The sequence below is a fragment of the Osmerus mordax genome, chromosome 15 (genome assembly GCF_038355195.1).
Source record: "Osmerus mordax isolate fOsmMor3 chromosome 15, fOsmMor3.pri, whole genome shotgun sequence".
In the NCBI taxonomy this organism is placed as follows: domain Eukaryota; kingdom Metazoa; phylum Chordata; class Actinopteri; order Osmeriformes; family Osmeridae; genus Osmerus; species Osmerus mordax.
The window spans coordinates 200,111-221,799 of record NC_090064.1 but is presented as its reverse complement, the minus strand read 5'-3'; the positions used below and the strand labels follow the sequence as shown (position 1 = coordinate 221,799).

The following is a 21,689-nucleotide window of genomic DNA, read 5'->3' as shown; positions in this document are numbered from 1 at the left end:
GGCCTCGGCTTTCCGCTTCCGTCCCTGCTTGTCCTGCGGCTTTTGGCCTCGGCTTTCCGCTTCCGTCCCTGCTTGTCCTGCGGCTTTTGGCCTCGGCTTTCCGCTTCCGTCCCTGCTTGTCCTGCGGCTTTTGGCCTCGGCTTTCCGCTTCCGTCCCTGCTTGTCCTGCGGCTTTTGGCCTCGGCTTTCCGCTTCCGTCCCTGCTTGTCCTGCGGCTTTTGGCCTCGGCTTTCCGCTTCCGTCCCTGCTTGTCCTGCGGCTTTTGGCCTCGGCTTTCCGCTTCCGTCCCTGCTTGTCCTGCGGCTTTTGGCCTCGGCTTTCCGCTTCCGTGGTTTCGGCCGTTCTCGGTGTGGTGACCGAGCGGCCCAGGTGGTGCACGGAGGGTCCGCGCGCCGGGGGCGTCCGATAATGCGGTCATCGCTTCTCGGCCTTTTGGCTCAGATCAAGTGTAGTATCTGTTCTTATCAGTTTAATATCTGATATGTCCTCCATGCGAGGACAACATATTAAACGGATTTTTGCAACAGGGAGTCGGAACAGGGGCTCGCTCCGTCCGCTCCGCGCATCGCCCCGGTATTGCAGCGTCTCCGGGAAGGGTGCAATCTTTCTAAGCGTGTCAAAGAGAAAAGCTAGTGAGGGAGGGAGGGAGGGAGGGAAGGAAGGAAGGAGGGAGGGAAGGAGGGAATGTCTGAATGAGTGAGGTTTGGGGGAGAGGGGTTTAGGTTAGGGCTAGGGTTTTTGGGGTGAGGGTCAAAAAACCCTCAAAAGGGGGGGGGGGGGGCCCCAACAAAGCGGAACAAGCGATCCCTACCAAAAAAACGGGGTGAAAAGGGGGTGTGGGCGGAGCCCTGTCGGCCGGTGGCGTTTTCCCGCCCTTTTAGATAAAAAAAAAAAAAAACAAAAAAAACAAAAAAAAAGTGAGTGACTGAGTGAGTGAGTGACTGAGTGAGTGACTGAGTGAGTGAGTGACAGAGAGAGAGAGAGAGAGAGAGAGAGAGAGAGAGAGAGAGAGAGAGAGAGCTGGCTGACATTCAGCGGGGCCGAGGTGAAAAACTGGAAGGCAATCGGAATGAGTTTTTTATCGCCGTGTCAGTCGACACCAACACGGAGTGGACTGGCTGGAAGGCGCATACGATAAACACGTACGGATCTTAATGGAGAAAAAGCCATCAATGAAATGGAGAAAGTGCGGTAAGGAAAGAAAAGCCAAGCGGGCGGGCCGAGCCCCTCTGCGGCCCGTGGCGTTTCCGCGCCTTTTTTTTCCCGAGAAGGATGCGGTTCGCCCCGGTTCTCCCCGGTTCGCCCCCGCGGACGGGTGAGTCAGGGCCAACGGAGGGGTTGGGGGTAGGCCGTTTGGGTCGTTTCAAATCGACGCTCTGGTTCCCCTTCAGCACGCACAAGCCTTTCGCCTTTTACTAAAGACTTCCGTGGAGGGGAGCGCCGACGAGTGGAACGTGGTATTTTTGGGAGGCTTTGCCCGAGGGAGGGCAGAGCCTGATGGACTTGTGACAAAAGCAGGGTGAGGTTGGCTTTGGGGTTAGGTGCGTGCCTGCGGGTAAGGCAGGTTTTGTCTTTGCTTCTTCTGTAGCTGTTTCAATTCTGTTGCCTTTTCCTCGGCTTTCCGCTTCCGTCCCTGCTTGTCCTGCGGCTTTTGGCCTCGGCTTTCCGCTTCCGTCCCTGCTTGTCCTGCGGCTTTTGGCCTCGGCTTTCCGCTTCCGTCCCTGCTTGTCCTGCGGCTTTTGGCCTCGGCTTTCCGCTTCCGTCCCTGCTTGTCCTGCGGCTTTTGGCCTCGGCTTTCCGCTTCCGTCCCTGCTTGTCCTGCGGCTTTTGGCCTCGGCTTTCCGCTTCCGTCCCTGCTTGTCCTGCGGCTTTTGGCCTCGGCTTTCCGCTTCCGTCCCTGCTTGTCCTGCGGCTTTTGGCCTCGGCTTTCCGCTTCCGTCCCTGCTTGTCCTGCGGCTTTTGGCCTCGGCTTTCCGCTTCCGTCCCTGCTTGTCCTGCGGCTTTTGGCCTCGGCTTTCCGCTTCCGTCCCTGCTTGTCCTGCGGCTTTTGGCCTCGGCTTTCCGCTTCCGTCCCTGCTTGTCCTGCGGCTTTTGGCCTCGGCTTTCCGCTTCCGTGGTTTCGGCCGTTCTCGGTGTGGTGACCGAGCGGCCCAGGTGGTGCACGGAGGGTCCGCGCGCCGGGGGCGTCCGATAATGCGGTCATCGCTTCTCGGCCTTTTGGCTCAGATCAAGTGTAGTATCTGTTCTTATCAGTTTAATATCTGATATGTCCTCCATGCGAGGACAACATATTAAACGGATTTTTGCAACAGGGAGTCGGAACAGGGGCTCGCTCCGTCCGCTCCGCGCATCGCCCCGGTATTGCAGCGTCTCCGGGAAGGGTGCAATCTTTCTAAGCGTGTCAAAGAGAAAAGCTAGTGAGGGAGGGAGGGAGGGAGGGAAGGAAGGAAGGAGGGAGGGAAGGAGGGAATGTCTGAATGAGTGAGGTTTGGGGGAGAGGGGTTTAGGTTAGGGCTAGGGTTTTTGGGGTGAGGGTCAAAAAACCCTCAAAAGGGGGGGGGGGGGGCCCCAACAAAGCGGAACAAGCGATCCCTACCAAAAAAACGGGGTGAAAAGGGGGTGTGGGCGGAGCCCTGTCGGCCGGTGGCGTTTTCCCGCCCTTTTAGATAAAAAAAAAAAAAAACAAAAAAAAACAAAAAAAAAGTGAGTGACTGAGTGAGTGAGTGACTGAGTGAGTGACTGAGTGAGTGAGTGACAGAGAGAGAGAGAGAGAGAGAGAGAGAGAGAGAGAGAGAGAGAGAGAGAGAGAGAGCTGGCTGACATTCAGCGGGGCCGAGGTGAAAAACTGGAAGGCAATCGGAATGAGTTTTTTATCGCCGTGTCAGTCGACACCAACACGGAGTGGACTGGCTGGAAGGCGCATACGATAAACACGTACGGATCTTAATGGAGAAAAAGCCATCAATGAAATGGAGAAAGTGCGGTAAGGAAAGAAAAGCCAAGCGGGCGGGCCGAGCCCCTCTGCGGCCCGTGGCGTTTCCGCGCCTTTTTTTTCCCGAGAAGGATGCGGTTCGCCCCGGTTCTCCCCGGTTCGCCCCCGCGGACGGGTGAGTCAGGGCCAACGGAGGGGTTGGGGGTAGGCCGTTTGGGTCGTTTCAAATCGACGCTCTGGTTCCCCTTCAGCACGCACAAGCCTTTCGCCTTTTACTAAAGACTTCCGTGGAGGGGAGCGCCGACGAGTGGAACGTGGTATTTTTGGGAGGCTTTGCCCGAGGGAGGGCAGAGCCTGATGGACTTGTGACAAAAGCAGGGTGAGGTTGGCTTTGGGGTTAGGTGCGTGCCTGCGGGTAAGGCAGGTTTTGTCTTTGCTTCTTCTGTAGCTGTTTCAATTCTGTTGCCTTTTCCTCGGCTTTCCGCTTCCGTCCCTGCTTGTCCTGCGGCTTTTGGCCTCGGCTTTCCGCTTCCGTCCCTGCTTGTCCTGCGGCTTTTGGCCTCGGCTTTCCGCTTCCGTCCCTGCTTGTCCTGCGGCTTTTGGCCTCGGCTTTCCGCTTCCGTCCCTGCTTGTCCTGCGGCTTTTGGCCTCGGCTTTCCGCTTCCGTCCCTGCTTGTCCTGCGGCTTTTGGCCTCGGCTTTCCGCTTCCGTCCCTGCTTGTCCTGCGGCTTTTGGCCTCGGCTTTCCGCTTCCGTCCCTGCTTGTCCTGCGGCTTTTGGCCTCGGCTTTCCGCTTCCGTCCCTGCTTGTCCTGCGGCTTTTGGCCTCGGCTTTCCGCTTCCGTCCCTGCTTGTCCTGCGGCTTTTGGCCTCGGCTTTCCGCTTCCGTCCCTGCTTGTCCTGCGGCTTTTGGCCTCGGCTTTCCGCTTCCGTCCCTGCTTGTCCTGCGGCTTTTGGCCTCGGCTTTCCGCTTCCGTGGTTTCGGCCGTTCTCGGTGTGGTGACCGAGCGGCCCAGGTGGTGCACGGAGGGTCCGCGCGCCGGGGGCGTCCGATAATGCGGTCATCGCTTCTCGGCCTTTTGGCTCAGATCAAGTGTAGTATCTGTTCTTATCAGTTTAATATCTGATATGTCCTCCATGCGAGGACAACATATTAAACGGATTTTTGCAACAGGGAGTCGGAACAGGGGCTCGCTCCGTCCGCTCCGCGCATCGCCCCGGTATTGCAGCGTCTCCGGGAAGGGTGCAATCTTTCTAAGCGTGTCAAAGAGAAAAGCTAGTGAGGGAGGGAGGGAGGGAGGGAAGGAAGGAAGGAGGGAGGGAAGGAGGGAATGTCTGAATGAGTGAGGTTTGGGGGAGAGGGGTTTAGGTTAGGGCTAGGGTTTTTGGGGTGAGGGTCAAAAAACCCTCAAAAGGGGGGGGGGGGGGCCCCAACAAAGCGGAACAAGCGATCCCTACCAAAAAAACGGGGTGAAAAGGGGGTGTGGGCGGAGCCCTGTCGGCCGGTGGCGTTTTCCCGCCCTTTTAGATAAAAAAAAAAAAAAACAAAAAAAAACAAAAAAAAAGTGAGTGACTGAGTGAGTGAGTGACTGAGTGAGTGACTGAGTGAGTGAGTGACAGAGAGAGAGAGAGAGAGAGAGAGAGAGAGAGAGAGAGAGAGAGAGAGAGAGAGAGAGCTGGCTGACATTCAGCGGGGCCGAGGTGAAAAACTGGAAGGCAATCGGAATGAGTTTTTTATCGCCGTGTCAGTCGACACCAACACGGAGTGGACTGGCTGGAAGGCGCATACGATAAACACGTACGGATCTTAATGGAGAAAAAGCCATCAATGAAATGGAGAAAGTGCGGTAAGGAAAGAAAAGCCAAGCGGGCGGGCCGAGCCCCTCTGCGGCCCGTGGCGTTTCCGCGCCTTTTTTTTCCCGAGAAGGATGCGGTTCGCCCCGGTTCTCCCCGGTTCGCCCCCGCGGACGGGTGAGTCAGGGCCAACGGAGGGGTTGGGGGTAGGCCGTTTGGGTCGTTTCAAATCGACGCTCTGGTTCCCCTTCAGCACGCACAAGCCTTTCGCCTTTTACTAAAGACTTCCGTGGAGGGGAGCGCCGACGAGTGGAACGTGGTATTTTTGGGAGGCTTTGCCCGAGGGAGGGCAGAGCCTGATGGACTTGTGACAAAAGCAGGGTGAGGTTGGCTTTGGGGTTAGGTGCGTGCCTGCGGGTAAGGCAGGTTTTGTCTTTGCTTCTTCTGTAGCTGTTTCAATTCTGTTGCCTTTTCCTCGGCTTTCCGCTTCCGTCCCTGCTTGTCCTGCGGCTTTTGGCCTCGGCTTTCCGCTTCCGTCCCTGCTTGTCCTGCGGCTTTTGGCCTCGGCTTTCCGCTTCCGTCCCTGCTTGTCCTGCGGCTTTTGGCCTCGGCTTTCCGCTTCCGTCCCTGCTTGTCCTGCGGCTTTTGGCCTCGGCTTTCCGCTTCCGTCCCTGCTTGTCCTGCGGCTTTTGGCCTCGGCTTTCCGCTTCCGTCCCTGCTTGTCCTGCGGCTTTTGGCCTCGGCTTTCCGCTTCCGTCCCTGCTTGTCCTGCGGCTTTTGGCCTCGGCTTTCCGCTTCCGTGGTTTCGGCCGTTCTCGGTGTGGTGACCGAGCGGCCCAGGTGGTGCACGGAGGGTCCGCGCGCCGGGGGCGTCCGATAATGCGGTCATCGCTTCTCGGCCTTTTGGCTCAGATCAAGTGTAGTATCTGTTCTTATCAGTTTAATATCTGATATGTCCTCCATGCGAGGACAACATATTAAACGGATTTTTGCAACAGGGAGTCGGAACAGGGGCTCGCTCCGTCCGCTCCGCGCATCGCCCCGGTATTGCAGCGTCTCCGGGAAGGGTGCAATCTTTCTAAGCGTGTCAAAGAGAAAAGCTAGTGAGGGAGGGAGGGAGGGAGGGAAGGAAGGAAGGAGGGAGGGAAGGAGGGAATGTCTGAATGAGTGAGGTTTGGGGGAGAGGGGTTTAGGTTAGGGCTAGGGTTTTTGGGGTGAGGGTCAAAAAACCCTCAAAAGGGGGGGGGGGGGGGCCCCAACAAAGCGGAACAAGCGATCCCTACCAAAAAAACGGGGTGAAAAGGGGGTGTGGGCGGAGCCCTGTCGGCCGGTGGCGTTTTCCCGCCCTTTTAGATAAAAAAAAAAAAAAACAAAAAAAAACAAAAAAAAAGTGAGTGACTGAGTGAGTGAGTGACTGAGTGAGTGACTGAGTGAGTGAGTGACAGAGAGAGAGAGAGAGAGAGAGAGAGAGAGAGAGAGAGAGAGAGAGAGAGCTGGCTGACATTCAGCGGGGCCGAGGTGAAAAACTGGAAGGCAATCGGAATGAGTTTTTTATCGCCGTGTCAGTCGACACCAACACGGAGTGGACTGGCTGGAAGGCGCATACGATAAACACGTACGGATCTTAATGGAGAAAAAGCCATCAATGAAATGGAGAAAGTGCGGTAAGGAAAGAAAAGCCAAGCGGGCGGGCCGAGCCCCTCTGCGGCCCGTGGCGTTTCCGCGCCTTTTTTTTCCCGAGAAGGATGCGGTTCGCCCCGGTTCTCCCCGGTTCGCCCCCGCGGACGGGTGAGTCAGGGCCAACGGAGGGGTTGGGGGTAGGCCGTTTGGGTCGTTTCAAATCGACGCTCTGGTTCCCCTTCAGCACGCACAAGCCTTTCGCCTTTTACTAAAGACTTCCGTGGAGGGGAGCGCCGACGAGTGGAACGTGGTATTTTTGGGAGGCTTTGCCCGAGGGAGGGCAGAGCCTGATGGACTTGTGACAAAAGCAGGGTGAGGTTGGCTTTGGGGTTAGGTGCGTGCCTGCGGGTAAGGCAGGTTTTGTCTTTGCTTCTTCTGTAGCTGTTTCAATTCTGTTGCCTTTTCCTCGGCTTTCCGCTTCCGTCCCTGCTTGTCCTGCGGCTTTTGGCCTCGGCTTTCCGCTTCCGTCCCTGCTTGTCCTGCGGCTTTTGGCCTCGGCTTTCCGCTTCCGTCCCTGCTTGTCCTGCGGCTTTTGGCCTCGGCTTTCCGCTTCCGTCCCTGCTTGTCCTGCGGCTTTTGGCCTCGGCTTTCCGCTTCCGTCCCTGCTTGTCCTGCGGCTTTTGGCCTCGGCTTTCCGCTTCCGTCCCTGCTTGTCCTGCGGCTTTTGGCCTCGGCTTTCCGCTTCCGTCCCTGCTTGTCCTGCGGCTTTTGGCCTCGGCTTTCCGCTTCCGTCCCTGCTTGTCCTGCGGCTTTTGGCCTCGGCTTTCCGCTTCCGTCCCTGCTTGTCCTGCGGCTTTTGGCCTCGGCTTTCCGCTTCCGTCCCTGCTTGTCCTGCGGCTTTTGGCCTCGGCTTTCCGCTTCCGTCCCTGCTTGTCCTGCGGCTTTTGGCCTCGGCTTTCCGCTTCCGTCCCTGCTTGTCCTGCGGCTTTTGGCCTCGGCTTTCCGCTTCCGTGGTTTCGGCCGTTCTCGGTGTGGTGACCGAGCGGCCCAGGTGGTGCACGGAGGGTCCGCGCGCCGGGGGCGTCCGATAATGCGGTCATCGCTTCTCGGCCTTTTGGCTAAGATCAAGTGTAGTATCTGTTCTTATCAGTTTAATATCTGATATGTCCTCCATGCGAGGACAACATATTAAACGGATTTTTGCAACAGGGAGTCGGAACAGGGGCTCGCTCCGTCCGCTCCGCGCATCGCCCCGGTATTGCAGCGTCTCCGGGAAGGGTGCAATCTTTCTAAGCGTGTCAAAGAGAAAAGCTAGTGAGGGAGGGAGGGAGGGAGGGAAGGAAGGAAGGAGGGAGGGAAGGAGGGAATGTCTGAATGAGTGAGGTTTGGGGGAGAGGGGTTTAGGTTAGGGCTAGGGTTTTTGGGGTGAGGGTCAAAAAACCCTCAAAAGGGGGGGGGGGGGGCCCCAACAAAGCGGAACAAGCGATCCCTACCAAAAAAACGGGGTGAAAAGGGGGTGTGGGCGGAGCCCTGTCGGCCGGTGGCGTTTTCCCGCCCTTTTAGATAAAAAAAAAAAAAAAACAAAAAAAAACAAAAAAAAAGTGAGTGACTGAGTGAGTGAGTGACTGAGTGAGTGACTGAGTGAGTGAGTGACAGAGAGAGAGAGAGAGAGAGAGAGAGAGAGAGAGAGAGAGAGAGAGAGAGAGAGAGAGCTGGCTGACATTCAGCGGGGCCGAGGTGAAAAACTGGAAGGCAATCGGAATGAGTTTTTTATCGCCGTGTCAGTCGACACCAACACGGAGTGGACTGGCTGGAAGGCGCATACGATAAACACGTACGGATCTTAATGGAGAAAAAGCCATCAATGAAATGGAGAAAGTGCGGTAAGGAAAGAAAAGCCAAGCGGGCGGGCCGAGCCCCTCTGCGGCCCGTGGCGTTTCCGCGCCTTTTTTTTCCCGAGAAGGATGCGGTTCGCCCCGGTTCTCCCCGGTTCGCCCCCGCGGACGGGTGAGTCAGGGCCAACGGAGGGGTTGGGGGTAGGCCGTTTGGGTCGTTTCAAATCGACGCTCTGGTTCCCCTTCAGCACGCACAAGCCTTTCGCCTTTTACTAAAGACTTCCGTGGAGGGGAGCGCCGACGAGTGGAACGTGGTATTTTTGGGAGGCTTTGCCCGAGGGAGGGCAGAGCCTGATGGACTTGTGACAAAAGCAGGGTGAGGTTGGCTTTGGGGTTAGGTGCGTGCCTGCGGGTAAGGCAGGTTTTGTCTTTGCTTCTTCTGTAGCTGTTTCAATTCTGTTGCCTTTTCCTCGGCTTTCCGCTTCCGTCCCTGCTTGTCCTGCGGCTTTTGGCCTCGGCTTTCCGCTTCCGTCCCTGCTTGTCCTGCGGCTTTTGGCCTCGGCTTTCCGCTTCCGTCCCTGCTTGTCCTGCGGCTTTTGGCCTCGGCTTTCCGCTTCCGTCCCTGCTTGTCCTGCGGCTTTTGGCCTCGGCTTTCCGCTTCCGTCCCTGCTTGTCCTGCGGCTTTTGGCCTCGGCTTTCCGCTTCCGTCCCTGCTTGTCCTGCGGCTTTTGGCCTCGGCTTTCCGCTTCCGTCCCTGCTTGTCCTGCGGCTTTTGGCCTCGGCTTTCCGCTTCCGTCCCTGCTTGTCCTGCGGCTTTTGGCCTCGGCTTTCCGCTTCCGTCCCTGCTTGTCCTGCGGCTTTTGGCCTCGGCTTTCCGCTTCCGTCCCTGCTTGTCCTGCGGCTTTTGGCCTCGGCTTTCCGCTTCCGTCCCTGCTTGTCCTGCGGCTTTTGGCCTCGGCTTTCCGCTTCCGTCCCTGCTTGTCCTGCGGCTTTTGGCCTCGGCTTTCCGCTTCCGTCCCTGCTTGTCCTGCGGCTTTTGGCCTCGGCTTTCCGCTTCCGTGGTTTCGGCCGTTCTCGGTGTGGTGACCGAGCGGCCCAGGTGGTGCACGGAGGGTCCGCGCGCCGGGGGCGTCCGATAATGCGGTCATCGCTTCTCGGCCTTTTGGCTCAGATCAAGTGTAGTATCTGTTCTTATCAGTTTAATATCTGATATGTCCTCCATGCGAGGACAACATATTAAACGGATTTTTGCAACAGGGAGTCGGAACAGGGGCTCGCTCCGTCCGCTCCGCGCATCGCCCCGGTATTGCAGCGTCTCCGGGAAGGGTGCAATCTTTCTAAGCGTGTCAAAGAGAAAAGCTAGTGAGGGAGGGAGGGAGGGAGGGAAGGAAGGAAGGAGGGAGGGAAGGAGGGAATGTCTGAATGAGTGAGGTTTGGGGGAGAGGGGTTTAGGTTAGGGCTAGGGTTTTTGGGGTGAGGGTCAAAAAACCCTCAAAAGGGGGGGGGGGGGGCCCCAACAAAGCGGAACAAGCGATCCCTACCAAAAAAACGGGGTGAAAAGGGGGTGTGGGCGGAGCCCTGTCGGCCGGTGGCGTTTTCCCGCCCTTTTAGATAAAAAAAAAAAAAAACAAAAAAAACAAAAAAAAAGTGAGTGACTGAGTGAGTGAGTGACTGAGTGAGTGACTGAGTGAGTGAGTGACAGAGAGAGAGAGAGAGAGAGAGAGAGAGAGAGAGAGAGAGAGAGAGAGCTGGCTGACATTCAGCGGGGCCGAGGTGAAAAACTGGAAGGCAATCGGAATGAGTTTTTTATCGCCGTGTCAGTCGACACCAACACGGAGTGGACTGGCTGGAAGGCGCATACGATAAACACGTACGGATCTTAATGGAGAAAAAGCCATCAATGAAATGGAGAAAGTGCGGTAAGGAAAGAAAAGCCAAGCGGGCGGGCCGAGCCCCTCTGCGGCCCGTGGCGTTTCCGCGCCTTTTTTTTCCCGAGAAGGATGCGGTTCGCCCCGGTTCTCCCCGGTTCGCCCCCGCGGACGGGTGAGTCAGGGCCAACGGAGGGGTTGGGGGTAGGCCGTTTGGGTCGTTTCAAATCGACGCTCTGGTTCCCCTTCAGCACGCACAAGCCTTTCGCCTTTTACTAAAGACTTCCGTGGAGGGGAGCGCCGACGAGTGGAACGTGGTATTTTTGGGAGGCTTTGCCCGAGGGAGGGCAGAGCCTGATGGACTTGTGACAAAAGCAGGGTGAGGTTGGCTTTGGGGTTAGGTGCGTGCCTGCGGGTAAGGCAGGTTTTGTCTTTGCTTCTTCTGTAGCTGTTTCAATTCTGTTGCCTTTTCCTCGGCTTTCCGCTTCCGTCCCTGCTTGTCCTGCGGCTTTTGGCCTCGGCTTTCCGCTTCCGTCCCTGCTTGTCCTGCGGCTTTTGGCCTCGGCTTTCCGCTTCCGTCCCTGCTTGTCCTGCGGCTTTTGGCCTCGGCTTTCCGCTTCCGTCCCTGCTTGTCCTGCGGCTTTTGGCCTCGGCTTTCCGCTTCCGTCCCTGCTTGTCCTGCGGCTTTTGGCCTCGGCTTTCCGCTTCCGTCCCTGCTTGTCCTGCGGCTTTTGGCCTCGGCTTTCCGCTTCCGTCCCTGCTTGTCCTGCGGCTTTTGGCCTCGGCTTTCCGCTTCCGTCCCTGCTTGTCCTGCGGCTTTTGGCCTCGGCTTTCCGCTTCCGTCCCTGCTTGTCCTGCGGCTTTTGGCCTCGGCTTTCCGCTTCCGTCCCTGCTTGTCCTGCGGCTTTTGGCCTCGGCTTTCCGCTTCCGTCCCTGCTTGTCCTGCGGCTTTTGGCCTCGGCTTTCCGCTTCCGTGGTTTCGGCCGTTCTCGGTGTGGTGACCGAGCGGCCCAGGTGGTGCACGGAGGGTCCGCGCGCCGGGGGCGTCCGATAATGCGGTCATCGCTTCTCGGCCTTTTGGCTCAGATCAAGTGTAGTATCTGTTCTTATCAGTTTAATATCTGATATGTCCTCCATGCGAGGACAACATATTAAACGGATTTTTGCAACAGGGAGTCGGAACAGGGGCTCGCTCCGTCCGCTCCGCGCATCGCCCCGGTATTGCAGCGTCTCCGGGAAGGGTGCAATCTTTCTAAGCGTGTCAAAGAGAAAAGCTAGTGAGGGAGGGAGGGAGGGAGGGAAGGAAGGAAGGAGGGAGGGAAGGAGGGAATGTCTGAATGAGTGAGGTTTGGGGGAGAGGGGTTTAGGTTAGGGCTAGGGTTTTTGGGGTGAGGGTCAAAAAACCCTCAAAAGGGGGGGGGGGGGGGCCCCAACAAAGCGGAACAAGCGATCCCTACCAAAAAAACGGGGTGAAAAGGGGGTGTGGGCGGAGCCCTGTCGGCCGGTGGCGTTTTCCCGCCCTTTTAGATAAAAAAAAAAAAAAACAAAAAAAACAAAAAAAAAGTGAGTGACTGAGTGAGTGAGTGACTGAGTGAGTGACTGAGTGAGTGAGTGACAGAGAGAGAGAGAGAGAGAGAGAGAGAGAGAGAGAGAGAGAGAGAGAGAGCTGGCTGACATTCAGCGGGGCCGAGGTGAAAAACTGGAAGGCAATCGGAATGAGTTTTTTATCGCCGTGTCAGTCGACACCAACACGGAGTGGACTGGCTGGAAGGCGCATACGATAAACACGTACGGATCTTAATGGAGAAAAAGCCATCAATGAAATGGAGAAAGTGCGGTAAGGAAAGAAAAGCCAAGCGGGCGGGCCGAGCCCCTCTGCGGCCCGTGGCGTTTCCGCGCCTTTTTTTTCCCGAGAAGGATGCGGTTCGCCCCGGTTCTCCCCGGTTCGCCCCCGCGGACGGGTGAGTCAGGGCCAACGGAGGGGTTGGGGGTAGGCCGTTTGGGTCGTTTCAAATCGACGCTCTGGTTCCCCTTCAGCACGCACAAGCCTTTCGCCTTTTACTAAAGACTTCCGTGGAGGGGAGCGCCGACGAGTGGAACGTGGTATTTTTGGGAGGCTTTGCCCGAGGGAGGGCAGAGCCTGATGGACTTGTGACAAAAGCAGGGTGAGGTTGGCTTTGGGGTTAGGTGCGTGCCTGCGGGTAAGGCAGGTTTTGTCTTTGCTTCTTCTGTAGCTGTTTCAATTCTGTTGCCTTTTCCTCGGCTTTCCGCTTCCGTCCCTGCTTGTCCTGCGGCTTTTGGCCTCGGCTTTCCGCTTCCGTCCCTGCTTGTCCTGCGGCTTTTGGCCTCGGCTTTCCGCTTCCGTCCCTGCTTGTCCTGCGGCTTTTGGCCTCGGCTTTCCGCTTCCGTCCCTGCTTGTCCTGCGGCTTTTGGCCTCGGCTTTCCGCTTCCGTCCCTGCTTGTCCTGCGGCTTTTGGCCTCGGCTTTCCGCTTCCGTCCCTGCTTGTCCTGCGGCTTTTGGCCTCGGCTTTCCGCTTCCGTCCCTGCTTGTCCTGCGGCTTTTGGCCTCGGCTTTCCGCTTCCGTCCCTGCTTGTCCTGCGGCTTTTGGCCTCGGCTTTCCGCTTCCGTCCCTGCTTGTCCTGCGGCTTTTGGCCTCGGCTTTCCGCTTCCGTCCCTGCTTGTCCTGCGGCTTTTGGCCTCGGCTTTCCGCTTCCGTCCCTGCTTGTCCTGCGGCTTTTGGCCTCGGCTTTCCGCTTCCGTGGTTTCGGCCGTTCTCGGTGTGGTGACCGAGCGGCCCAGGTGGTGCACGGAGGGTCCGCGCGCCGGGGGCGTCCGATAATGCGGTCATCGCTTCTCGGCCTTTTGGCTCAGATCAAGTGTAGTATCTGTTCTTATCAGTTTAATATCTGATATGTCCTCCATGCGAGGACAACATATTAAACGGATTTTTGCAACAGGGAGTCGGAACAGGGGCTCGCTCCGTCCGCTCCGCGCATCGCCCCGGTATTGCAGCGTCTCCGGGAAGGGTGCAATCTTTCTAAGCGTGTCAAAGAGAAAAGCTAGTGAGGGAGGGAGGGAGGGAGGGAAGGAAGGAAGGAGGGAGGGAAGGAGGGAATGTCTGAATGAGTGAGGTTTGGGGGAGAGGGGTTTAGGTTAGGGCTAGGGTTTTTGGGGTGAGGGTCAAAAAACCCTCAAAAGGGGGGGGGGGGGGCCCCAACAAAGCGGAACAAGCGATCCCTACCAAAAAAACGGGGTGAAAAGGGGGTGTGGGCGGAGCCCTGTCGGCCGGTGGCGTTTTCCCGCCCTTTTAGATAAAAAAAAAAAAAAACAAAAAAAAACAAAAAAAAAGTGAGTGACTGAGTGAGTGAGTGACTGAGTGAGTGACTGAGTGAGTGAGTGACAGAGAGAGAGAGAGAGAGAGAGAGAGAGAGAGAGAGAGAGAGAGAGAGAGAGAGAGCTGGCTGACATTCAGCGGGGCCGAGGTGAAAAACTGGAAGGCAATCGGAATGAGTTTTTTATCGCCGTGTCAGTCGACACCAACACGGAGTGGACTGGCTGGAAGGCGCATACGATAAACACGTACGGATCTTAATGGAGAAAAAGCCATCAATGAAATGGAGAAAGTGCGGTAAGGAAAGAAAAGCCAAGCGGGCGGGCCGAGCCCCTCTGCGGCCCGTGGCGTTTCCGCGCCTTTTTTTTCCCGAGAAGGATGCGGTTCGCCCCGGTTCTCCCCGGTTCGCCCCCGCGGACGGGTGAGTCAGGGCCAACGGAGGGGTTGGGGGTAGGCCGTTTGGGTCGTTTCAAATCGACGCTCTGGTTCCCCTTCAGCACGCACAAGCCTTTCGCCTTTTACTAAAGACTTCCGTGGAGGGGAGCGCCGACGAGTGGAACGTGGTATTTTTGGGAGGCTTTGCCCGAGGGAGGGCAGAGCCTGATGGACTTGTGACAAAAGCAGGGTGAGGTTGGCTTTGGGGTTAGGTGCGTGCCTGCGGGTAAGGCAGGTTTTGTCTTTGCTTCTTCTGTAGCTGTTTCAATTCTGTTGCCTTTTCCTCGGCTTTCCGCTTCCGTCCCTGCTTGTCCTGCGGCTTTTGGCCTCGGCTTTCCGCTTCCGTCCCTGCTTGTCCTGCGGCTTTTGGCCTCGGCTTTCCGCTTCCGTCCCTGCTTGTCCTGCGGCTTTTGGCCTCGGCTTTCCGCTTCCGTCCCTGCTTGTCCTGCGGCTTTTGGCCTCGGCTTTCCGCTTCCGTCCCTGCTTGTCCTGCGGCTTTTGGCCTCGGCTTTCCGCTTCCGTCCCTGCTTGTCCTGCGGCTTTTGGCCTCGGCTTTCCGCTTCCGTCCCTGCTTGTCCTGCGGCTTTTGGCCTCGGCTTTCCGCTTCCGTCCCTGCTTGTCCTGCGGCTTTTGGCCTCGGCTTTCCGCTTCCGTCCCTGCTTGTCCTGCGGCTTTTGGCCTCGGCTTTCCGCTTCCGTCCCTGCTTGTCCTGCGGCTTTTGGCCTCGGCTTTCCGCTTCCGTCCCTGCTTGTCCTGCGGCTTTTGGCCTCGGCTTTCCGCTTCCGTGGTTTCGGCCGTTCTCGGTGTGGTGACCGAGCGGCCCAGGTGGTGCACGGAGGGTCCGCGCGCCGGGGGCGTCCGATAATGCGGTCATCGCTTCTCGGCCTTTTGGCTCAGATCAAGTGTAGTATCTGTTCTTATCAGTTTAATATCTGATATGTCCTCCATGCGAGGACAACATATTAAACGGATTTTTGCAACAGGGAGTCGGAACAGGGGCTCGCTCCGTCCGCTCCGCGCATCGCCCCGGTATTGCAGCGTCTCCGGGAAGGGTGCAATCTTTCTAAGCGTGTCAAAGAGAAAAGCTAGTGAGGGAGGGAGGGAGGGAGGGAAGGAAGGAAGGAGGGAGGGAAGGAGGGAATGTCTGAATGAGTGAGGTTTGGGGGAGAGGGGTTTAGGTTAGGGCTAGGGTTTTTGGGGTGAGGGTCAAAAAACCCTCAAAAGGGGGGGGGGGGGGGCCCCAACAAAGCGGAACAAGCGATCCCTACCAAAAAAACGGGGTGAAAAGGGGGTGTGGGCGGAGCCCTGTCGGCCGGTGGCGTTTTCCCGCCCTTTTAGATAAAAAAAAAAAAAAACAAAAAAAAACAAAAAAAAAGTGAGTGACTGAGTGAGTGAGTGACTGAGTGAGTGACTGAGTGAGTGAGTGACAGAGAGAGAGAGAGAGAGAGAGAGAGAGAGAGAGAGAGAGAGAGAGAGAGAGAGAGAGCTGGCTGACATTCAGCGGGGCCGAGGTGAAAAACTGGAAGGCAATCGGAATGAGTTTTTTATCGCCGTGTCAGTCGACACCAACACGGAGTGGACTGGCTGGAAGGCGCATACGATAAACACGTACGGATCTTAATGGAGAAAAAGCCATCAATGAAATGGAGAAAGTGCGGTAAGGAAAGAAAAGCCAAGCGGGCGGGCCGAGCCCCTCTGCGGCCCGTGGCGTTTCCGCGCCTTTTTTTTCCCGAGAAGGATGCGGTTCGCCCCGGTTCTCCCCGGTTCGCCCCCGCGGACGGGTGAGTCAGGGCCAACGGAGGGGTTGGGGGTAGGCCGTTTGGGTCGTTTCAAATCGACGCTCTGGTTCCCCTTCAGCACGCACAAGCCTTTCGCCTTTTACTAAAGACTTCCGTGGAGGGGAGCGCCGACGAGTGGAACGTGGTATTTTTGGGAGGCTTTGCCCGAGGGAGGGCAGAGCCTGATGGACTTGTGACAAAAGCAGGGTGAGGTTGGCTTTGGGGTTAGGTGCGTGCCTGCGGGTAAGGCAGGTTTTGTCTTTGCTTCTTCTGTAGCTGTTTCAATTCTGTTGCCTTTTCCTCGGCTTTCCGCTTCCGTCCCTGCTTGTCCTGCGGCTTTTGGCCTCGGCTTTCCGCTTCCGTCCCTGCTTGTCCTGCGGCTTTTGGCCTCGGCTTTCCGCTTCCGTCCCTGCTTGTCCTGCGGCTTTTGGCCTCGGCTTTCCGCTTCCGTCCCTGCTTGTCCTGCGGCTTTTGGCCTCGGCTTTCCGCTTCCGTCCCTGCTTGTCCTGCGGCTTTTGGCCTCGGCTTTCCGCTTCCGTCCCTGCTTGTCCTGCGGCTTTTGGCCTCGGCTTTCCGCTTCCGTCCCTGCTTGTCCTGCGGCTTTTGGCCTCGGCTTTCCGCTTCCGTGGTTTCGGCCGTTCTCGGTGTGGTGACCGAGCGGCCCAGGTGGTGCACGGAGGGTCCGCGCGCCGGGGGCGTCCGATAATGCGGTCATCGCTTCTCGGCCTTTTGGCTCAGATCAAGTGTAGTATCTGTTCTTATCAGTTTAATATCTGATATGTCCTCCATGCGAGGACAACATATTAAACGGATTTTTGCAACAGGGAGTCGGAACAGGGGCTCGCTCCGTCCGCTCCGCGCATCGCCCCGGTATTGCAGCGTCTCCGGGAAGGGTGCAATCTTTCTAAGCGTGTCAAAGAGAAAAGCTAGTGAGGGAGGGAGGGAGGGAGGGAAGGAAGGAAGGAGGGAGGGAAGGAGGGAATGTCTGAATGAGTGAGGTTTGGGGGAGAGGGGTTTAGGTTAGGGCTAGGGTTTTTGGGGTGAGGGTCAAAAAACCCTCAAAAGGGGGGGGGGGGGGCCCCAACAAAGCGGAACAAGCGATCCCTACCAAAAAAACGGGGTGAAAAGGGGGTGTGGGCGGAGCCCTGTCGGCCGGTGGCGTTTTCCCGCCCTTTTAGATAAAAAAAAAAAAAAACAAAAAAAAACAAAAAAAAAGTGAGTGACTGAGTGAGTGAGTGACTGAGTGAGTGACTGAGTGAGTGAGTGACAGAGAGAGAGAGAGAGAGAGAGAGAGAGAGAGAGAGAGAGAGAGAGAGAGCTGGCTGACATTCAGCGGGGCCGAGGTGAAAAACTGGAAGGCAATCGGAATGAGTTTTTTATCGCCGTGTCAGTCGACACCAACACGGAGTGGACTGGCTGGAAGGCGCATACGATAAACACGTACGGATCTTAATGGAGAAAAAGCCATCAATGAAATGGAGAAAGTGCGGTAAGGAAAGAAAAGCCAAGCGGGCGGGCCGAGCCCCTCTGCGGCCCGTGGCGTTTCCGCGCCTTTTTTTTCCCGAGAAGGATGCGGTTCGCCCCGGTTCTCCCCGGTTCGCCCCCGCGGACGGGTGAGTCAGGGCCAACGGAGGGGTTGGGGGTAGGCCGTTTGGGTCGTTTCAAATCGACGCTCTGGTTCCCCTTCAGCACGCACAAGCCTTTCGCCTTTTACTAAAGACTTCCGTGGAGGGGAGCGCCGACGAGTGGAACGTGGTATTTTTGGGAGGCTTTGCCCGAGGGAGGGCAGAGCCTGATGGACTTGTGACAAAAGCAGGGTGAGGTTGGCTTTGGGGTTAGGTGCGTGCCTGCGGGTAAGGCAGGTTTTGTCTTTGCTTCTTCTGTCTGTTTCAATTCTGTTGCCTTTTCCTCGGCTTTCCGCTTCCGTCCCTGCTTGTCCTGCGGCTTTTGGCCTCGGCTTTCCGCTTCCGTCCCTGCTTGTCCTGCGGCTTTTGGCCTCGGCTTTCCGCTTCCGTCCCTGCTTGTCCTGCGGCTTTTGGCCTCGGCTTTCCGCTTCCGTCCCTGCTTGTCCTGCGGCTTTTGGCCTCGGCTTTCCGCTTCCGTCCCTGCTTGTCCTGCGGCTTTTGGCCTCGGCTTTCCGCTTCCGTCCCTGCTTGTCCTGCGGCTTTTGGCCTCGGCTTTCCGCTTCCGTGGTTTCGGCCGTTCTCGGTGTGGTGACCGAGCGGCCCAGGTGGTGCACGGAGGGTCCGCGCGCCGGGGGCGTCCGATAATGCGGTCATCGCTTCTCGGCCTTTTGGCTAAGATCAAGTGTAGTATCTGTTCTTATCAGTTTAATATCTGATATGTCCTCCATGCGAGGACAACATATTAAACGGATTTTTGCAACAGGGAGTCGGAACAGGGGCTCGCTCCGTCCGCTCCGCGCATCGCCCCGGTATTGCAGCGTCTCCGGGAAGGGTGCAATCTTTCTAAGCGTGTCAAAGAGAAAAGCTAGTGAGGGAGGGAGGGAGGGAGGGAAGGAAGGAAGGAGGGAGGGAAGGAGGGAATGTCTGAATGAGTGAGGTTTGGGGGAGAGGGGTTTAGGTTAGGGCTAGGGTTTTTGGGGTGAGGGTCAAAAAACCCTCAAAAGGGGGGGGGGGGGGGCCCCAACAAAGCGGAACAAGCGATCCCTACCAAAAAAACGGGGTGAAAAGGGGGTGTGGGCGGAGCCCTGTCGGCCGGTGGCGTTTTCCCGCCCTTTTAGATAAAAAAAAAAAAAAACAAAAAAAAACAAAAAAAAAGTGAGTGACTGAGTGAGTGAGTGACTGAGTGAGTGACTGAGTGAGTGAGTGACAGAGAGAGAGAGAGAGAGAGAGAGAGAGAGAGAGAGAGAGAGAGAGAGAGAGAGAGAGCTGGCTGACATTCAGCGGGGCCGAGGTGAAAAACTGGAAGGCAATCGGAATGAGTTTTTTATCGCCGTGTCAGTCGACACCAACACGGAGTGGACTGGCTGGAAGGCGCATACGATAAACACGTACGGATCTTAATGGAGAAAAAGCCATCAATGAAATGGAGAAAGTGCGGTAAGGAAAGAAAAGCCAAGCGGGCGGGCCGAGCCCCTCTGCGGCCCGTGGCGTTTCCGCGCCTTTTTTTTCCCGAGAAGGATGCGGTTCGCCCCGGTTCTCCCCGGTTCGCCCCCGCGGACGGGTGAGTCAGGGCCAACGGAGGGGTTGGGGGTAGGCCGTTTGGGTCGTTTCAAATCGACGCTCTGGTTCCCCTTCAGCACGCACAAGCCTTTCGCCTTTTACTAAAGACTTCCGTGGAGGGGAGCGCCGACGAGTGGAACGTGGTATTTTTGGGAGGCTTTGCCCGAGGGAGGGCAGAGCCTGATGGACTTGTGACAAAAGCAGGGTGAGGTTGGCTTTGGGGTTAGGTGCGTGCCTGCGGGTAAGGCAGGTTTTGTCTTTGCTTCTTCTGTAGCTGTTTCAATTCTGTTGCCTTTTCCTCGGCTTTCCGCTTCCGTCCCTGCTTGTCCTGCGGCTTTTGGCCTCGGCTTTCCGCTTCCGTCCCTGCTTGTCCTGCGGCTTTTGGCCTCGGCTTTCCGCTTCCGTCCCTGCTTGTCCTGCGGCTTTTGGCCTCGGCTTTCCGCTTCCGTCCCTGCTTGTCCTGCGGCTTTTGGCCTCGGCTTTCCGCTTCCGTCCCTGCTTGTCCTGCGGCTTTTGGCCTCGGCTTTCCGCTTCCGTCCCTGCTTGTCCTGCGGCTTTTGGCCTCGGCTTTCCGCTTCCGTCCCTGCTTGTCCTGCGGCTTTTGGCCTCGGCTTTCCGCTTCCGTCCCTGCTTGTCCTGCGGCTTTTGGCCTCGGCTTTCCGCTTCCGTGGTTTCGGCCGTTCTCGGTGTGGTGACCGAGCGGCCCAGGTGGTGCACGGAGGGTCCGCGCGCCGGGGGCGTCCGATAATGCGGTCATCGCTTCTCGGCCTTTTGGCTAAGATCAAGTGTAGTATCTGTTCTTATCAGTTTAATATCTGATATGTCCTCCATGCGAGGACAACATATTAAACGGATTTTTGCAACAGGGAGTCGGAACAGGGGCTCGCTCCGTCCGCTCCGCGCATCGCCCCGGTATTGCAGCGTCTCCGGGAAGGGTGCAATCTTTCTAAGCGTGTCAAAGAGAAAAGCTAGTGAGGGAGGGAGGGAGGGAGGGAAGGAAGGAAGGAGGGAGGGAAGGAGGGAATGTCTGAATGAGTGAGGTTTGGGGGAGAGGGGTTTAGGTTAGGGCTAGGGTTTTTGGGGTGAGGGTCAAAAAACCCTCAAAAGGGGGGGGGGGGGGGCCCCAACAAAGCGGAACAAGCGATCCCTACCAAAAAAACGGGGTGAAAAGGGGGTGTGGGCGGAGCCCTGTCGGCCGGTGGCGTTTTCCCGCCCTTTTAGATAAAAAAAAAAAAAAACAAAAAAAAACAAAAAAAAAGTGAGTGACTGAGTGAGTGAGTGACTGAGTGAGTGACTGAGTGAGTGAGTGACAGAGAGAGAGAGAGAGAGAGAGAGAGAGAGAGAGAGAGAGAGAGAGAGAGAGAGAGAGCTGGCTGACATTCAGCGGGGCCGAGGTGAAAAACTGGAAGGCAATCGGAATGAGTTTTTTATCGCCGTGTCAGTCGACACCAACACGGAGTGGACTGGCTGGAAGGCGCATACGATAAACACGTACGGATCTTAATGGAGAAAAAGCCATCAATGAAATGGAGAAAGTGCGGTAAGGAAAGAAAAGCCAAGCGGGCGGGCCGAGCCCCTCTGCGGCCCGTGGCGTTTCCGCGCCTTTTTTTTCCCGAGAAGGATGCGGTTCGCCCCGGTTCTCCCCGGTTCGCCCCCGCGGACGGGTGAGTCAGGGCCAACGGAGGGGTTGGGGGTAGGCCGTTTGGGTCGTTTCAAATCGACGCTCTGGTTCCCCTTCAGCACGCACAAGCCTTTCGCCTTTTACTAAAGACTTCCGTGGAGGGGAGCGCCGACGAGTGGAACGTGGTATTTTTGGGAGGCTTTGCCCGAGGGAGGGCAGAGCCTGATGGACTTGTGACAAAAGCAGGGTGAGGTTGGCTTTGGGGTTAGGTGCGTGCCTGCGGGTAAGGCAGGTTTTGTCTTTGCTTCTTCTGTAGCTGTTTCAATTCTGTTGCCTTTTCCTCGGCTTTCCGCTTCCGTCCCTGCTTGTCCTGCGGCTTTTGGCCTCGGCTTTCCGCTTCCGTCCCTGCTTGTCCTGCGGCTTTTGGCCTCGGCTTTCCGCTTCCGTCCCTGCTTGTCCTGCGGCTTTTGGCCTCGGCTTTCCGCTTCCGTCCCTGCTTGTCCTGCGGCTTTTGGCCTCGGCTTTCCGCTTCCGTCCCTGCTTGTCCTGCGGCTTTTGGCCTCGGCTTTCCGCTTCCGTCCCTGCTTGTCCTGCGGCTTTTGGCCTCGGCTTTCCGCTTCCGTCCCTGCTTGTCCTGCGGCTTTTGGCCTCGGCTTTCCGCTTCCGTGGTTTCGGCCGTTCTCGGTGTGGTGACCGAGCGGCCCAGGTGGTGCACGGAGGGTCCGCGCGCCGGGGGCGTCCGATAATGCGGTCATCGCTTCTCGGCCTTTTGGCTCAGATCAAGTGTAGTATCTGTTCTTATCAGTTTAATATCTGATATGTCCTCCATGCGAGGACAACATATTAAACGGATTTTTGCAACAGGGAGTCGGAACAGGGGCTCGCTCCGTCCGCTCCGCGCATCGCCCCGGTATTGCAGCGTCTCCGGGAAGGGTGCAATCTTTCTAAGCGTGTCAAAGAGAAAAGCTAGTGAGGGAGGGAGGGAGGGAGGGAAGGAAGGAAGGAGGGAGGGAAGGAGGGAATGTCTGAATGAGTGAGGTTTGGGGGAGAGGGGTTTAGGTTAGGGCTAGGGTTTTTGGGGTGAGGGTCAAAAAACCCTCAAAAGGGGGGGGGGGGGGGCCCCAACAAAGCGGAACAAGCGATCCCTACCAAAAAAACGGGGTGAAAAGGGGGTGTGGGCGGAGCCCTGTCGGCCGGTGGCGTTTTCCCGCCCTTTTAGATAAAAACAAAAAAAAACAAAAAAAAACAAAAAAAAAGTGAGTGACTGAGTGAGTGAGTGACTGAGTGAGTG

The 21,689-nt window shown here is 57.1% G+C and overlaps 25 non-coding genes across 25 annotated transcripts; all 25 read left to right on the top strand.

The window, feature by feature from the left end:
* Positions 1-416: 416 nt before the first annotated feature.
* LOC136958091 (U2 spliceosomal RNA) lies at positions 417-607 on the top strand. The gene has a single exon (XR_010878375.1). It is a non-coding gene; the product is annotated as a U2 spliceosomal RNA (small nuclear RNA).
* A 764-nt stretch (positions 608-1,371) lies between these two features.
* Positions 1,372-1,489, top strand: LOC136958247 (U5 spliceosomal RNA). The gene has a single exon (XR_010878516.1). It is a non-coding gene; the product is annotated as a U5 spliceosomal RNA (small nuclear RNA).
* Positions 1,490-2,201: 712 nt separating this feature from the next.
* On the top strand, positions 2,202-2,392 carry LOC136958090 (U2 spliceosomal RNA). Its single transcript, XR_010878374.1, has one exon. It is a non-coding gene; the product is annotated as a U2 spliceosomal RNA (small nuclear RNA).
* Positions 2,393-3,163: 771 nt separating this feature from the next.
* On the top strand, positions 3,164-3,281 carry LOC136958246 (U5 spliceosomal RNA). The gene has a single exon (XR_010878515.1). It is a non-coding gene; the product is annotated as a U5 spliceosomal RNA (small nuclear RNA).
* Positions 3,282-3,993: 712 nt separating this feature from the next.
* On the top strand, positions 3,994-4,184 carry LOC136958089 (U2 spliceosomal RNA). Its single transcript, XR_010878373.1, has one exon. It is a non-coding gene; the product is annotated as a U2 spliceosomal RNA (small nuclear RNA).
* Positions 4,185-4,957: 773 nt separating this feature from the next.
* LOC136958245 (U5 spliceosomal RNA) lies at positions 4,958-5,075 on the top strand. Its single transcript, XR_010878514.1, has one exon. It is a non-coding gene; the product is annotated as a U5 spliceosomal RNA (small nuclear RNA).
* A 536-nt stretch (positions 5,076-5,611) lies between these two features.
* Positions 5,612-5,802, top strand: LOC136958088 (U2 spliceosomal RNA). Its single transcript, XR_010878372.1, has one exon. It is a non-coding gene; the product is annotated as a U2 spliceosomal RNA (small nuclear RNA).
* A 766-nt stretch (positions 5,803-6,568) lies between these two features.
* On the top strand, positions 6,569-6,686 carry LOC136958244 (U5 spliceosomal RNA). Its single transcript, XR_010878513.1, has one exon. It is a non-coding gene; the product is annotated as a U5 spliceosomal RNA (small nuclear RNA).
* A 756-nt stretch (positions 6,687-7,442) lies between these two features.
* Positions 7,443-7,633, top strand: LOC136958191 (U2 spliceosomal RNA). Its single transcript, XR_010878469.1, has one exon. It is a non-coding gene; the product is annotated as a U2 spliceosomal RNA (small nuclear RNA).
* A 774-nt stretch (positions 7,634-8,407) lies between these two features.
* Positions 8,408-8,525, top strand: LOC136958243 (U5 spliceosomal RNA). Its single transcript, XR_010878512.1, has one exon. It is a non-coding gene; the product is annotated as a U5 spliceosomal RNA (small nuclear RNA).
* Positions 8,526-9,325: 800 nt separating this feature from the next.
* Positions 9,326-9,516, top strand: LOC136958087 (U2 spliceosomal RNA). Its single transcript, XR_010878371.1, has one exon. It is a non-coding gene; the product is annotated as a U2 spliceosomal RNA (small nuclear RNA).
* A 762-nt stretch (positions 9,517-10,278) lies between these two features.
* Positions 10,279-10,396, top strand: LOC136958242 (U5 spliceosomal RNA). Its single transcript, XR_010878511.1, has one exon. It is a non-coding gene; the product is annotated as a U5 spliceosomal RNA (small nuclear RNA).
* A 712-nt stretch (positions 10,397-11,108) lies between these two features.
* Positions 11,109-11,299, top strand: LOC136958086 (U2 spliceosomal RNA). The gene has a single exon (XR_010878370.1). It is a non-coding gene; the product is annotated as a U2 spliceosomal RNA (small nuclear RNA).
* A 765-nt stretch (positions 11,300-12,064) lies between these two features.
* Positions 12,065-12,182, top strand: LOC136958241 (U5 spliceosomal RNA). Its single transcript, XR_010878510.1, has one exon. It is a non-coding gene; the product is annotated as a U5 spliceosomal RNA (small nuclear RNA).
* A 712-nt stretch (positions 12,183-12,894) lies between these two features.
* LOC136958084 (U2 spliceosomal RNA) lies at positions 12,895-13,085 on the top strand. The gene has a single exon (XR_010878368.1). It is a non-coding gene; the product is annotated as a U2 spliceosomal RNA (small nuclear RNA).
* A 771-nt stretch (positions 13,086-13,856) lies between these two features.
* LOC136958240 (U5 spliceosomal RNA) lies at positions 13,857-13,974 on the top strand. Its single transcript, XR_010878509.1, has one exon. It is a non-coding gene; the product is annotated as a U5 spliceosomal RNA (small nuclear RNA).
* A 712-nt stretch (positions 13,975-14,686) lies between these two features.
* LOC136958083 (U2 spliceosomal RNA) lies at positions 14,687-14,877 on the top strand. Its single transcript, XR_010878367.1, has one exon. It is a non-coding gene; the product is annotated as a U2 spliceosomal RNA (small nuclear RNA).
* A 774-nt stretch (positions 14,878-15,651) lies between these two features.
* Positions 15,652-15,769, top strand: LOC136958239 (U5 spliceosomal RNA). The gene has a single exon (XR_010878508.1). It is a non-coding gene; the product is annotated as a U5 spliceosomal RNA (small nuclear RNA).
* Positions 15,770-16,305: 536 nt separating this feature from the next.
* Positions 16,306-16,496, top strand: LOC136958082 (U2 spliceosomal RNA). Its single transcript, XR_010878366.1, has one exon. It is a non-coding gene; the product is annotated as a U2 spliceosomal RNA (small nuclear RNA).
* A 765-nt stretch (positions 16,497-17,261) lies between these two features.
* On the top strand, positions 17,262-17,379 carry LOC136958238 (U5 spliceosomal RNA). Its single transcript, XR_010878507.1, has one exon. It is a non-coding gene; the product is annotated as a U5 spliceosomal RNA (small nuclear RNA).
* Positions 17,380-17,869: 490 nt separating this feature from the next.
* On the top strand, positions 17,870-18,060 carry LOC136958178 (U2 spliceosomal RNA). Its single transcript, XR_010878457.1, has one exon. It is a non-coding gene; the product is annotated as a U2 spliceosomal RNA (small nuclear RNA).
* A 774-nt stretch (positions 18,061-18,834) lies between these two features.
* LOC136958236 (U5 spliceosomal RNA) lies at positions 18,835-18,952 on the top strand. Its single transcript, XR_010878505.1, has one exon. It is a non-coding gene; the product is annotated as a U5 spliceosomal RNA (small nuclear RNA).
* Positions 18,953-19,532: 580 nt separating this feature from the next.
* On the top strand, positions 19,533-19,723 carry LOC136958167 (U2 spliceosomal RNA). Its single transcript, XR_010878446.1, has one exon. It is a non-coding gene; the product is annotated as a U2 spliceosomal RNA (small nuclear RNA).
* Positions 19,724-20,497: 774 nt separating this feature from the next.
* LOC136958235 (U5 spliceosomal RNA) lies at positions 20,498-20,615 on the top strand. Its single transcript, XR_010878504.1, has one exon. It is a non-coding gene; the product is annotated as a U5 spliceosomal RNA (small nuclear RNA).
* Positions 20,616-21,151: 536 nt separating this feature from the next.
* On the top strand, positions 21,152-21,342 carry LOC136958080 (U2 spliceosomal RNA). The gene has a single exon (XR_010878365.1). It is a non-coding gene; the product is annotated as a U2 spliceosomal RNA (small nuclear RNA).
* Positions 21,343-21,689: the final 347 nt, after the last annotated feature.